This window comes from Pinus tabuliformis, chromosome 5_1, assembly GCF_031772625.1.
Source record: "Pinus tabuliformis cultivar Carrire ecotype Pingquan chromosome 5_1, CPIR1, whole genome shotgun sequence".
NCBI classification, from domain to species: domain Eukaryota; kingdom Viridiplantae; phylum Streptophyta; class Pinopsida; order Pinales; family Pinaceae; genus Pinus; species Pinus tabuliformis.
This window is the reverse complement of record NC_142305.1, coordinates 806,666,767-806,679,964: the sequence shown is the minus strand read 5'-3', so window position 1 is coordinate 806,679,964 and position 13,198 is coordinate 806,666,767.

Genomic DNA, 13,198 nt, shown 5'->3' with positions numbered 1-13,198 from the left:
ACATAAGGATAAAAGATATTCCAGAGGAGCATAGGATTGATGTGTTCATAGGGTCTTTAAAGGATAATATCCAACATGATGTGCGCCTTTGGGAACCTGATTCATTAGAGAAGGCATTCAGGTTAGCAAGAAAAATGGAAAGCAAAATTATGGCAACTAGGAAGCATACCATTCACAACTATAAAGATGGAAGTGTTGTTGCCCATAGTCTTCCACAACCTACAAGGTTGACACCACAACAATTGGAAGAAAAAAGAGCAAAAGGGCTTTGTTACAATTGTGATAGCAAATACACAAAAGGTCATAAGTGTGCTGAGAAGAAATTATTCTACATAGATTGTGAAGAGGAAGAAGAAAAGGAGCAAGAAAGGTCAAAAGAAGAGGATATATTCCAGGAACAAAGCCTATATGAAGAACAAATAAATCCGACCATATCTTGTAATGCATTGGCGGGAATTACCACTCCTCAAACCATCAAGATAGAAGGACAAATCAAGAAGAAAAAGGTGATAGTGTTGATTGATTCAGGAAGCACCCACAATTTTATTCATTGTAGGGTAGCAAAAGAATTGAATTGCTTCCTATATCCAGCACCAGAGTGTCAAGTGATGATTGCAAATGGAGGAACAATAAATTGCTCTGGAAAGTGCCATAATATCAAGCTATCCATGGGAGAATATGTATTGACTAGCCCAATGCTTTCCATTCCAATGGGAGGTGCTGATGTTGTACTAGGAGTCCAATGGCTACAATCCTTGGGTACAATAGCTTTTAATTTTCAAGAACTTTTCATGAAATTTTCTGTGGAAGGAAAGGAAGTTGAATTAAGGGGTATTGCAGGGAAACCAGGAAAGATAATCAGCTCTAATGGTATGACAAAGCTTCTAAAAAAGGAGCAAAGGGGTGTAATTGCACAATTATGTTCGCTAGATGTTTCCACATTAGAATCATCTATTTCTCCAGATCTCCAAAAAGTCCTGGACAATCATTCCAAGGTATTTGAGACTCCCAAAGGTCTCCCACCTATGCGTGATCATGATCATGCTATTCATCTGATTCCAGGAAGTGTTCCTCCAAACATCAGGCCGTACAGATATCCCTATGTCCAAAAAAGTGAAATTGAACGTATGGTTGCAGAAATGCTAGAGGCTGGTATAATTCAACCGAGTCAAAGTTCTTTCTCTGCTCCAGTAGTATTGGTGCACAAGAAGGATGGATCATGGCGCATGTGTCCGGATTATAGGGAGCTCAACAAGCTCACTATTAAAGATAAGTTCCCCATTCCTGTCATTGATGAATTACTGGATGAATTGCATGGATCAATTTACTTCACCAAGTTGGATCTTCGTTCAGGATATCATCAAATCAGAATGAAGATTGAAGACATTCCGAAAACGGCATTTAGAACTCATGAGGGTCATTATGAATTTTTGGTCATGCCTTTTGGCCTTACCAATGCACCTTCAACATTTCAAGGTTTGATGAATTCAATTTTCAAACCATTCCTTAGAAAATTTGTGTTAGTATTTTTTGATGATATACTAATCTACAGCAAGTCTTGGAAGGATCATGTTGAACATGTTGACAGGGTGCTACAACTATTGGAAGAGAAACAATTATATGCCAAAAGATCCAAATGTTTCTTTGGAGTCCAGGAGGTGGAATATTTGGGTCATATTGTATCTCATGAAGGAGTTAAGGTAGACCCTAGCAAAATTAAAGCCATTAAGGAATGGAAAATCCCCACATCCATAAAGCATTTGCGCGGATTTCTTGGGTTGACAGGGTATTATCGCAAGTTTGTTAAGAATTATGGGAGAATAGCAGCACCTCTAACAACATTATTGAAGAAAGATGCATTTTCATGGACTCCGGAAGCAACAAAGGCCTTTGAACATCTTAAAGAGGCAATGTGCCAAGCACCGGTCTTAGCTACACCGGACTTCACAAAAACCTTTATTGTGGAATGTGATGCTTCAGGAAATGGAATTGGTGCTGTTCTAATGCAAAATGAAAGACCCATTGCTTTTGAAAGTCGTCCAATCAAGGGAAAGTTTCTAAGAAAAGCTATTTATGAGAAGGAAATGTTGGCAATACTCCATGCACTTAAGAAATGGCGACCCTACCTAATGGGAAGACACTTCAAGGTAAAAACAGATCATGATAGCCTTAAATACTTTTTAGAACAAAGATTATCCTCTGAAGAGCAACAAAAGTGGGTCACAAAGATGTTGGGTTATGACTTTGAAATCATCTACAAAAAGGGGAAGCAAAATGTGGTGGCAGATGCACTCTCAAGAAAGGATGAGGATGTGGAAGCATTGTTGTGCGCTATTTCTATCATCCAACCAGATTGGATAAATGAAGCAAGGGAGGAATGGAAGAATGACGAAGAAGTGTGGGCACTTATTCGAAAGCTACAACAAGATTCCAGTACGTCTGATACATTTAGCTGGAAAAATGATTCGTTATGGTACAAAGATCGCTTATACCTCTGTAAGAATTCCCAGCTAAAACAAAAGATTCTTATGGAATTGCACACTTCTCCCTTAGGAGGGCACTCAGGATTTTTAAAAACTTACCACAGGGTTAAGAAGGAATTTTTTTGGGATGGCCTTAAATCAGATATTCATAAGTTTGTGGCAGAATGTTTGGTTTGCCAGCAAAATAAAGTTGAAACAATTAAGACACCGGGTCTATTACAACCTTTATCCATTCCAAGCCAACGTTGGGAGGAGGTATCAATGGATTTTATCACAGGTTTACCCAAGTCTGAGGGAAAGAGTGTCATCATGGTGGTAGTTGACAGACTTACCAAGTATGCACACTTTTGTGCATTATCACATCCATTTAAAGCCAGTACAGTTTCTACTGCATTTATGGAAACAATTCAAAAGCTACATGGAAACCCAAAGATTATTGTAAGTGACAAAGATCCCATTTTCACTGGAAATTTTTGGACAGAATTATTTTCTTGTCTTGGTACTCAGTTAGCTCATAGCTCATCTTATCATCCTCAATCTGATGGGCAAACTGAGATAGTAAACAAATGTTTGGAAGGATATCTTCGTTGCTTTGTATCTGATAAACAGACACAATGGGTCAAATGGTTGCCTCTGGCTGAATGGTGGTATAACACTTCCTTTCATACAGCAACAAAAATGACCCCATTTATGGCACTTTATGGGTATCAACCACCATCCATCACATCATATTTAAGAGAAAATTCTAAGGTTCAGGCAGTGGAACATCACATCGAACATCAACAACAAGTCCTCCAACTCTTAAAGGATAACCTTGTGTTGGCACAGAATAGAATGAAACAACAGGCAGATCAACATCGCAGTGAAAGAAGTTTTGATGTAGGTGATTGGGTATTCCTACGGCTACAACCATATAAGCAAATGTCCCTCAAGCAAGCTAAGAAGGATAATAAATTATCACCAAAGTATTATGGTCCGTACAAGGTGTTGCAAAAGATTGGTACTATGGCATACAAATTGGAGCTTCCTGCAGCTTCTCGATTGCACCCAGTTTTCCATGTTTCATGCTTAAAGAAGGTTATAGGCGACAAGCTCCCAGTTCAAACAATATTGCCAGAACTTGACGAAGAAGGAAAAATTATATTGGAACCGGAAGCAGTTATAGAAACAAGAACTCGACAGCTACGAAATCGATCAATTTCAGAGTACCTTATCAAGTGGAAGAACTTATCCGCTGAAGATTCCACATGGGAGGATGAGAATTTTATGCAGAAGTATCCTGAACTACTCAAGCGTTGAGGACAACACTTTTTTGAAGGAGAGGGGCATGTTGGGTCCCTATAATACTAGTGATTACCCCATTACTATTGTAGTTATACCCCTTATTTATATTGATGTACCCATGTAGTGCCCATATTGTTACTATTGTGCCACATAGAAGCCCACTATTGTTATTGTTGTGCCCTACAATATTATTGTTATGTAGGCTTTGATTGTATTGGGACCACTTAGACTTCTATATATAGAAAGGAGGTATTTTCATTTGTATCATCCAAGAATTGTTCATTTATGTAATGTAAAGGAGGTTGCCCCCTCGAAGAGGCTGAATTCTAAGGCGTGGATCTCTCTTTTCTATCTTTTTGTGAGCTGGTTTCATAACATGAGCCATGGCAGAATTGTAAAGTAAAATGACAACAGAGGAATTAGAGGAAAGGTGACGCTGAGTGTGAGCAGGGGTGGTTGGGTCTCGGTCTGGAAGACAGTTATTGGAATGCGAAAAATGGAAACCATTACCAAGATCCAGGCAAGGAAGAATCAGGCAGCAACTGCTTATTGCAGTTCTTATACAAAATTCAGTGGCTTGCGGAGAACATACGCCATGGAGAAGAGGAGGATTAACAAAACGATCTGCAGGGGCCATGGTGTTGAGGGAGGTGAGCTCGACACATCTTTCAGGGTCATTAATTATCGCCTGCAATGTGTTATTAATCTGTCTAAGGTAAGCTCCCAGGTCGATGCAATTAGCCAGATGGCTTTCCATCCCGCCGGCGGTCCATCCTGTCACCTTAATTACCATTGCTGCCACCTGCATCTGGGTGCGTTAACTCCATTAGCACTTTCCTTTTGCACTAGATCATTGAAATCCTGCAACTGATGTGCGTTGGCTATAGTGCTAAGAGCTCCCGCATGAAGAGTCTTACCACTATCAATGCCAATGTTTGCTAAGAAGTCTGCTACTTTGTTACCATTCCGACGAATGTGCCTGATGGTTACTACTTGATGAATGAATAGCCATTGTTCAATCTATTCCAAGCTTTCCACCAATCTACAACTGCTACCCACTTTGTGTGCTAGAGTTCCTTGTAAGATCTGATTGACCATGTTAATTAAAATCTAAGAGTCCCCTTCAATTATGAGTGGGAAGAATCTATTGCTTTGAGCAAGGAGAAGTCCTTGCCATATTCCTTCTAATTTAGCTGAGTTGTTTGTATCCCAACCAATTGACCCCAAAAATGTTTGGAGAACATTGCCCTTGTGATTTCTGAATATTCCTCCAAGTCCTTCTTTACCTGGATTTCCTTTTGGCACTCCATCAAAGTTGAGCTGTACCATGTGTGGTGGGGGTGGAGTCCAACTGTCAGGTGTAGGTCTAGATGGAGGGATTTTCCTTTGGTGTGCCTACTTGTGGTTCCACTGAAGGTTCCAATTCATCCATATATTTTTTTCCTATGGAGTGGAGGGGAAAACATCATCAAGCCAAGTTTGGAGCATCAAGGTTTCTCGTATGTTTTGACATATATTGTTCCATAGAACTTCTATAGGAGAGGACCGGTCCTTGAAGATGCAACTATTTCTCTCTTTCCAGATTGTCCACATGAGCAAACCTGGTATTAGCTTCCATAAGGCATTTAATATTTTTCTTTTATAGGGGTGAGGTGCCCAAGAGCGAATAGTGCTAGTGGAATTCTCCTTATTTCGTCCATCTCTTTGACATCTGAAGTTGACTTTCTCCCAAAGTCGGATTGCTAACAAACATGAATTTAGGAGATGTTCCTTAGTTTCTTCTGTCTGTTTACAATTTGGGCAGATGGAAGGTCCGTGAAAACTCCATTTCCTTAGATTATCCCAAGTAAGGATTCTATTTTGGCACACCAACCAAAGGAAGGTGGAGATTTTTGGCCAAATTGGGGGATCCCAAACTTTGTTCCAGAGGCTATCCTTGACAGTATGGTCTCTTAATATTATATAATATTCTTCTTGGGATGTGAAGGTTCCTTTCATTTCATAACCCCATCTAATGATATCTTTCTTATTAGAGTGGCGTATTTTCCTGTTTGAGAGTTCTGTGTCCAGGCTATCTTTGATGGACTGTGTGCCTTGCCCAAGAATGAGGTTTGAGCTTAGCCATTGTCTGTAACCTTAGGTGTGAGCTACCTCCCAAAGTTGATTTACTTTAATCGTCGATTTTTCTACCCAATCTTGAAGCTAGTGGGGTGTGAGTAAGTCCTTCAATTTGGGTCTTTTCTGCCAAGGTTCCTCCCAAAACCTCACATTATCTCCATTCCTAATTTCCCAAAAGCTGTGTTGTTGAATTACATATTTATGCTGTTTGGTAGCGTTCCAAATTAGAGAGCCTGTGCCAACTTCTTTGAGCCAGATTAAATCATCTACTAGTCTATTATTAGCATACTTATTTGTCCAGAGGATTTCCCAAGGAGTATGTGGGTTCAAGATCCATTTCCACCAGATGCGTGCTCCCATGACCTCATTGCTATGCTGAGGATCCCATAATCCAGTGCCTCTAGAAGTTTTTGGGTGGCAAACTGTTTCCCACTTTACCAGAGCCCATTTTCTCTTTTGTTTCGTATTTCCCCATAAAAAATCTCGTTGAAGATTTTTGATTGCTTTAAGAACCCATTTGGGTGCTGCTAGTACTGAGAACAGGTAGAGCGGCATAGATTGTAGCACTGCTTTGATTAAAACTAGGCAGCTCACCATGTTGAGAGCTCTGAAGGTCCATGAAGAGATACGGGCTTCCAATTTTTCTAAGAGTATTTTCCAGGATGAGTGCTTTAAGGTAGAGGCTATCATTGGAGCACCCAGGTATTTGGAGGGTAGAGTTACAATCGAGAAGCCCAGAATTTTGGCTTTGGAGGATTGAGTAATGGAGGGTGTGTGAAAGAAAAAAACTTGGGATTTTGCTTTGTTAATGCAGGCGCCAGAGGCATCCGAGAAATCAGATAAAATGGACTTCAGTTTAAGGGCTTCATGGACCGAAGGATGACCAAATAACATATTGTCATCCACGAATTGCTGGTGGGTGAAAGCAGGGGTATTTGGAAAAGAAAGGCCATGTAATTGTTGGGTATGAAGGGCATCTTTTATGCAACGTCCAAGACCTTCCGCCATTATAACAAATAGAAAGGGTGAGAGAGGGTCCCCTTGTCGGATACCTCTGGACGGGTGGAAAGGGGTAGAAGGGATACCATTGACTAGAATTGAGAAAAAGGTAGAGGTGATGAGACTCATAATCCATCTTACCCATGGGGGGGAAAAGCTAAAGGCTAGCAGCATTTTTTGAATATATTTCTAGCTTAATGTATCGAAAGCTTTTGAGAGGTCGATTTTTAGGAGCATACCTGCCTTTTTTGACTACCTTAAGGAGTGAATGATTTCATGAGTGAGAATAATGCCATCTATGATCTGCCTTCCTTCCACATATCCTGATTGCTCCGGTGATATAAGTAAGGGAAGCAAGGGCTTGAGGTGTGTGGCGATCACTTTGGAGATGATTTTATAAATGACATTGCATAATGCAATAGGTCGGAATTTGTCCAGTGTCCAGTTGTGCTCCTCCTTAGGGATGAGGGCTATGAAGGTGGCATTCGAGGATGGAAGCATCCATCTGCTAACTCTGGATTCCTCAACTACTTGCCAGACTTCCTCCTTGATTAGATCCTAGAAGTTGTGAAAGAAGTCGAAAGTGAAGCCGTTTGGTCCAGGCACTTTCCCAACTTTGAGTTGTCTCATAGATATTTCCACTTCTTGTAAAGATATAGGCCTAAGGAGGATTTGATTGTGTTCCTTAGTTACGATCTTAGGAATATTCTTAGTGATTTTCTCTATAGCTGGAAGCCGATCAATATGTGGTTCCTGATGCACCATCCAAAAGTGGGTGAGGAGTTCCTGTTCTATATCCTCATGCTTTTCTAGATGTTATCCTTGTCGATTTTGGAGGTGAGTAATGCTGTTGTGAATTCTCCTTTGGATAGTGGTGTGGTGGAAGTACTTTGTATTGCGTTCGCCCTCTTTAAGCCATCTGATCCTCGACTTTTGTCTCCAAAGTATCTCTGCCTGCTTTTCTCTTTCTGAGATTTGCGTTTGTAGTTGGCATTCCTGTTCTGCTAGGGTTTCGGATCTGCCTTCGGCTATGATTCTCTGTTGTAATTTTTGCATTTCTTGTTCAAGAGCATCTTGTGCTTGAAAGATATTGCCGAAGGTAAAGTGATTCCACTGTTTTATATTTTCCTTGAGATTTTTTAGCTTTTGTTGGAGCTTATACATTTTTGTGCCTTCTGGTGGATTGAAATTTTTCCATGTCTTTGTGATTAGGTTGTGAAAGTCTGGGTTGTTCAGCCAGAAATCTTCAAAGCGAAAGGGCCTACAAACATTTTCTCTCGGTCTTTGCTAGTGAAGTCTAATAGGCCAGTGGTCCAAGCCAGAGATTGGCAAGATAGAAGCCGATAGGTCCCCGCCAAGATGTACTGCGTTGTCAGAGAGCAGGAATCTGTCTAACAGAGATGCTATTTGGTGGGAATCTGCACGTTTGTTGTTCCATGTATATACGCCATTATTGAATTCCATATCTATGAGCCTATTGTTATGGATGTATTTTTTGAAGTTAGTTTTTTCACAGTCCAGCTTGCCCCGTCCTCCTCTTTTCTCCCCCAATTTTGTAATCATGTTGAAGTCCCCTCCTATGATCCAAAGTGGGTGGGATCTTTCTAAGTTGATCTGATTTAAGGTGTTCAATGTGTCTACCTTATTTGTTGCCTCTTGGCGAAAGTAGACATTGGTTAAGTGTCCATGAACGTTTGTCCCTGTTATATGGAACATGGCTTGAATAAAGTGCTTACTAGCATGTATGTTAGTAAGTGTTATAGCTCTATCATCCCAAACTATGGCTAGCCCTCCTAAGGTGCCTGTGGATTCCATAGCCACTTCTTTACTTCCTGGCCATGCTTTGGCAAGGATCTAATCCAACGTTGTGGAATTACACTTGGTCTCCTGCAGGAAGAGAACCTGAGGCTTTTCCTGTTGTAACATGTTCCTTATTAGTCGACCCTTTCCCGGGCTATTGAGCCCTCTAATGTTCCATGAGATGAGCTTCATGATACATGATTGGGAAGGGGATTATAATATTTGGTAAGCTTGGAGTATCTTCCAGATTCCACCAGCATCTCTCCTATGTGAATGGTTCTCTGAAGATTTGTTTTCCTTACTCATTTCTTATTGTCTTTGAAGATATTTCTTCCATCCCACTCACTTCCAGTTTGGATACCTAATGATCTTTGCTTCTGTGTTCTTGAGAGGATTACCTCTAAGTTCTCTAGCTGTCGCTCAGGAATTTTGTCATATTCCTTTTTCTTACATGCCTATTCAAGTACTAGTATATCTAGGTCCCCGATGTCGAAGCTCTTCGGTTTCTCTTCCATGTGCTGAACTGCTTCCTGCTCTGCCTCTGTATCATCTACAATCGTGAGCTGCATCTATGTGCTATCTATCTCCATTCCTTGAACATTCCTTTTTGGCGGGTTACTGGGAGAGGGTGATTTGAGATCTGTTGGTTGCTTAGAAATGAGGGCTTTCTTTGAGCTTGAGGGAGCAGAATGGGGGGTAGTCTTGGGAATGGCTTCAGGCTGTTCCTTGTTATCTAAGATATGAACCTCCGGCTGGAGCATAGTTTCAAAGCTGTTACTTGTTGATGGTAAGGAGGTATTGGTGACATGTTTTTTGACTGAGGAAGAGGGTTTTTTTGGGTCTTTTTGCAATTGGAAACTTTTGTGAACCCATCCGAGTCAGGTTTGTCCATTGTGGGGGTGGTCATGGATTTCATATTGGAGGGACAGTCTCGAAATAAATGGCCCAGGGCATGGAATTTTCTATAGTGGAATGGTACATGCTCATAATCTATTGTTTGTAACCATTCGTAATCATCATGGTAAAGGCTTACCGCATTCGGGAGAGCTTTTCTGAGGTGCATGTATACACAGATTTGTGCATAGGAGGTGTATCACTTCAGTTTTGTCTCCTCTGCCACTTTGATGAATTCGCCTAGACCATTCCCAATGTCTTGCAGTGAGTCTTCGTCCCAGTACTCCAGATGGAGAGAATAAAGGCGTGGCCACACTGGGGCCCAGCTCAGATCTTCTTTGTCCGGGTTAAAGCGCTCAATCCATTCTCGCAGGTATAGTCCTGCTGCATTGAAGAAATATGGTCCACCATCCAGTACCTTCTTTCGGTCCTCCAGACAATTGAAAATGGCAGTAAAGAAGCCCTTAGGCCCTAACTGCAGAGTTATGTGCCCTTTTGGCTTCCATTTGGCTGATATCCCGCCATGCAGTGCTTTCTCCATTGGCCAAAAGCCTATGAACTTTCCTATCAAAGCATGATCCTTCATAAACTGGATTTGAGTGTTGATCCATTGACTTGGGAGCTCAATTTTGGGTCTGTCAACTGCTACAGGCTTGCAGGTGGTTGACGTCACTCTTGGTTCTTCAGTTTTGTTGTTATTCCTTGGCGCATTTCCATGTTCTGTTGCTATATCTTCTTGATGGCCCTTCCTAACATTTTCTGTTTGTCGCAGGGCGTTTTCCGTATCAGTGAGGGGAGGCTCCATGTCCTCCCCTTGAGGGGGTTCCATCGCTTGATAGTTGTTCCTTATTGTGCTGTAGATGTCTTATGGTTGGAGGTAAATGGCAGAACGACGTAGTTTGTAAATGTCTTCCAGTTGTAGAGCAGTGTCAAACCCTAAGCGCTCCCACTTCTCATCTCAGTCTCGTATATCCATTGGTGCTCAATATTTCTCAGCAACGATTTCTTCTTTTCAATCTCTTTTGCAAGCTCTTGCTTGAAGAAGCAAAGAAGAAACTCTCCCAATGGTGGAATACTCTTAGCATTGAAATGGTTGACTGTTTGGAGCAAATTTGGTAGCATAAGATTGTGCAACTTCTTCTTGTTTTTGGATGTCCATTCTTTTGCATTTATAAAAATTTTGAACACTCTCTCCATCCTTTGGCTCACAAATGAGATAGTTTGGATCATAAAATAAATGGGAGCTACCATCCTATTTCAATTAAGGCTTCTTGATCCTAAAGGTTTGAATGGTAAAATATGCCTTGTTAAGGGGTTGAGTCTACTTCAACCAATGTGTCTCCTGAGGTGCTGATTGTGATTTTAGTGACCCTCATGACTATCAAAGAAAAAGCTGTGAGGGTGTGTCAAATTTTCTTTGGAGCACTCGTGAGGGTTGCTTTTTAAAATAAACTTTAGTTCCTTTCATAACGTTTTAATATGGAGATGTTCCCTTTGTACATGTTTCTTACTAACTCTAAGTTGCATATTATATGTACAAATGAGTGGACCATTTTTTCACAATAACAGTTGCCCCCTGATATATGAGGTTAGGAGAAAACATATAACTGAGTACATCATGTTTTTTTGTTCCTAATGATGATTCCTTCTGACTTATTGAGAGAGAGAAACTTGTTGTGGAGATGATTGGGGGGAAAACCTTAACTAAGAAGCCAAATAAAACCATGCTCAATAGATTTTGTTTATACAAAAAATCTATATACGATGCGGGGATGTCCTATGCTCGTTATGATGACTTTGATTGAGATATTACAGATACATAAGAAAACCCTATCAAATCAATGCTGAAGTGGCTAATGCGTTCTTAGCTGGACAAGATAACGTTTCTCACCCTCAAGGGCATCTTTCTCAAATAGACTAAACTGGGTGCTCCCATGCATCAGATATAAAGCATAATTGAAGGAGGTGCAATTTGAACACACGGGTCTTCGACTAAATGAGATAGCTGCAATGGTCATAAAGTATGATACACCATTGATGTGAAAACTTGTGTTGGTGTCGAACATTAGGGGGATCGATTAAATCAGTGGGTAATGATGTTTCACGATGTTCCATCGAGATTATCCCAAAAAATGTTGGGAGCAACCAAGGTACTACTTCGATTCTAGAAAACGAGTGTTGAAGTTGACAAAAATGAAGCACTGACTATCCAAAAATGGTTCTAGGAAATACATATGAAGTTAAGGTAGGTATTGAAACATGGTGGTCCAAGGATTTATAATAGATATTGATAGTATATTAGGGATGCTAAAAATTGCCCATGGTTGGAGCTATAACGCGATTGGCAGAAATAAAAACAAAGACTCTGAGGGATAGCCCCTTAGGGCTGGGAGGATGTCTAGGGGATTTGTATATGAATGTTATGACTGTCACAGTGTATGAGTCAAAAAATGGTGACCAATGATGTGGGTATGAAGTGAGTAGAATGCGAGCTCCAACCAAGAGCGACTAGGGATTGTCACTGGGTAATTGACACAAAAATATGAGTGAGAACCATTTTCCAAAAGAATTTTAAAATTGTTTTTGGATGTCCAAACACAAAGATGTGTGCCCAAAGAGTGCGGCGAGTTTCTTAATGATGCAGGTGGGTATTTGCAGAGGGTGGGCCCCTCATTGAGTAGTATCTATGTGGGGTAAATGAAGTGTATATGTTAACACAAATGGTCTAATGTGATATGGAAGTATTGTAGGCCAAGTGTGGAATGCGATGGTGCATTCATGATGATTTCAAAAGAATGGTGGCCAAGGAGGAGGTAGTAAAAAAGAAGGTGAAGCCAAAAGATGAGGCTTATCTTCAAGGTCATGCAGATGAATGGCTCCTAGGCTGAAGGAAATGGTCGTGGATACCAATAGTGTAATGTGAAATGCCAAATTAAGTAATCCATGTAGGTGAAAACTTTATCGACCAAGTTGACCATTTACCAAGTGCAAGTGGATGGTCATCGTAAATGTGGCCAAGATGTGTACCTATTGATGGTGCTGGATATTTCCAACATAAATGGGTGCTCCCCGATATAAGGTCCCAACTAGACCTCACACTGTTTGGTGTAGGAGTCCCATCCATAATATGGCCCGACTACCATCTACTATATGCCTTGGATTTAGATATCAACAAGAGAGAGAATCACATATGTGCCTTTGAAAAGAAAGAAACTGTGCTTGGTGAATGTTTAGTTGCAGGTGCATCAAGGTTCTTCTACTTCAAGGGGGAGAAAAGTGAGCCTCGAAGAGAGAGGTAATAGTACCAACCTAGTAAAGACACACATAAATAGGAATGCTTCATCTAACATCTAGCGAAATAGTTCAATAAGTCACAATGATCATTATAACCATTAAAACACATTCTCAATAGGATAAGCACTAAAATAATCAAAATAGTTCAACTAATTTAGTAGTGATTAAAGAAAACATGAACCATGAACATTCACAAAATAGTCTTACAAACATCCCTAATCCATGTATGAAAATATGTTGGCCATCAAGATTCAAATATTAAGTACAAGTCCCAAGATGCATTAATACAACAAACATCACTTACTCCAATAGTGGAGTGTTGGAAC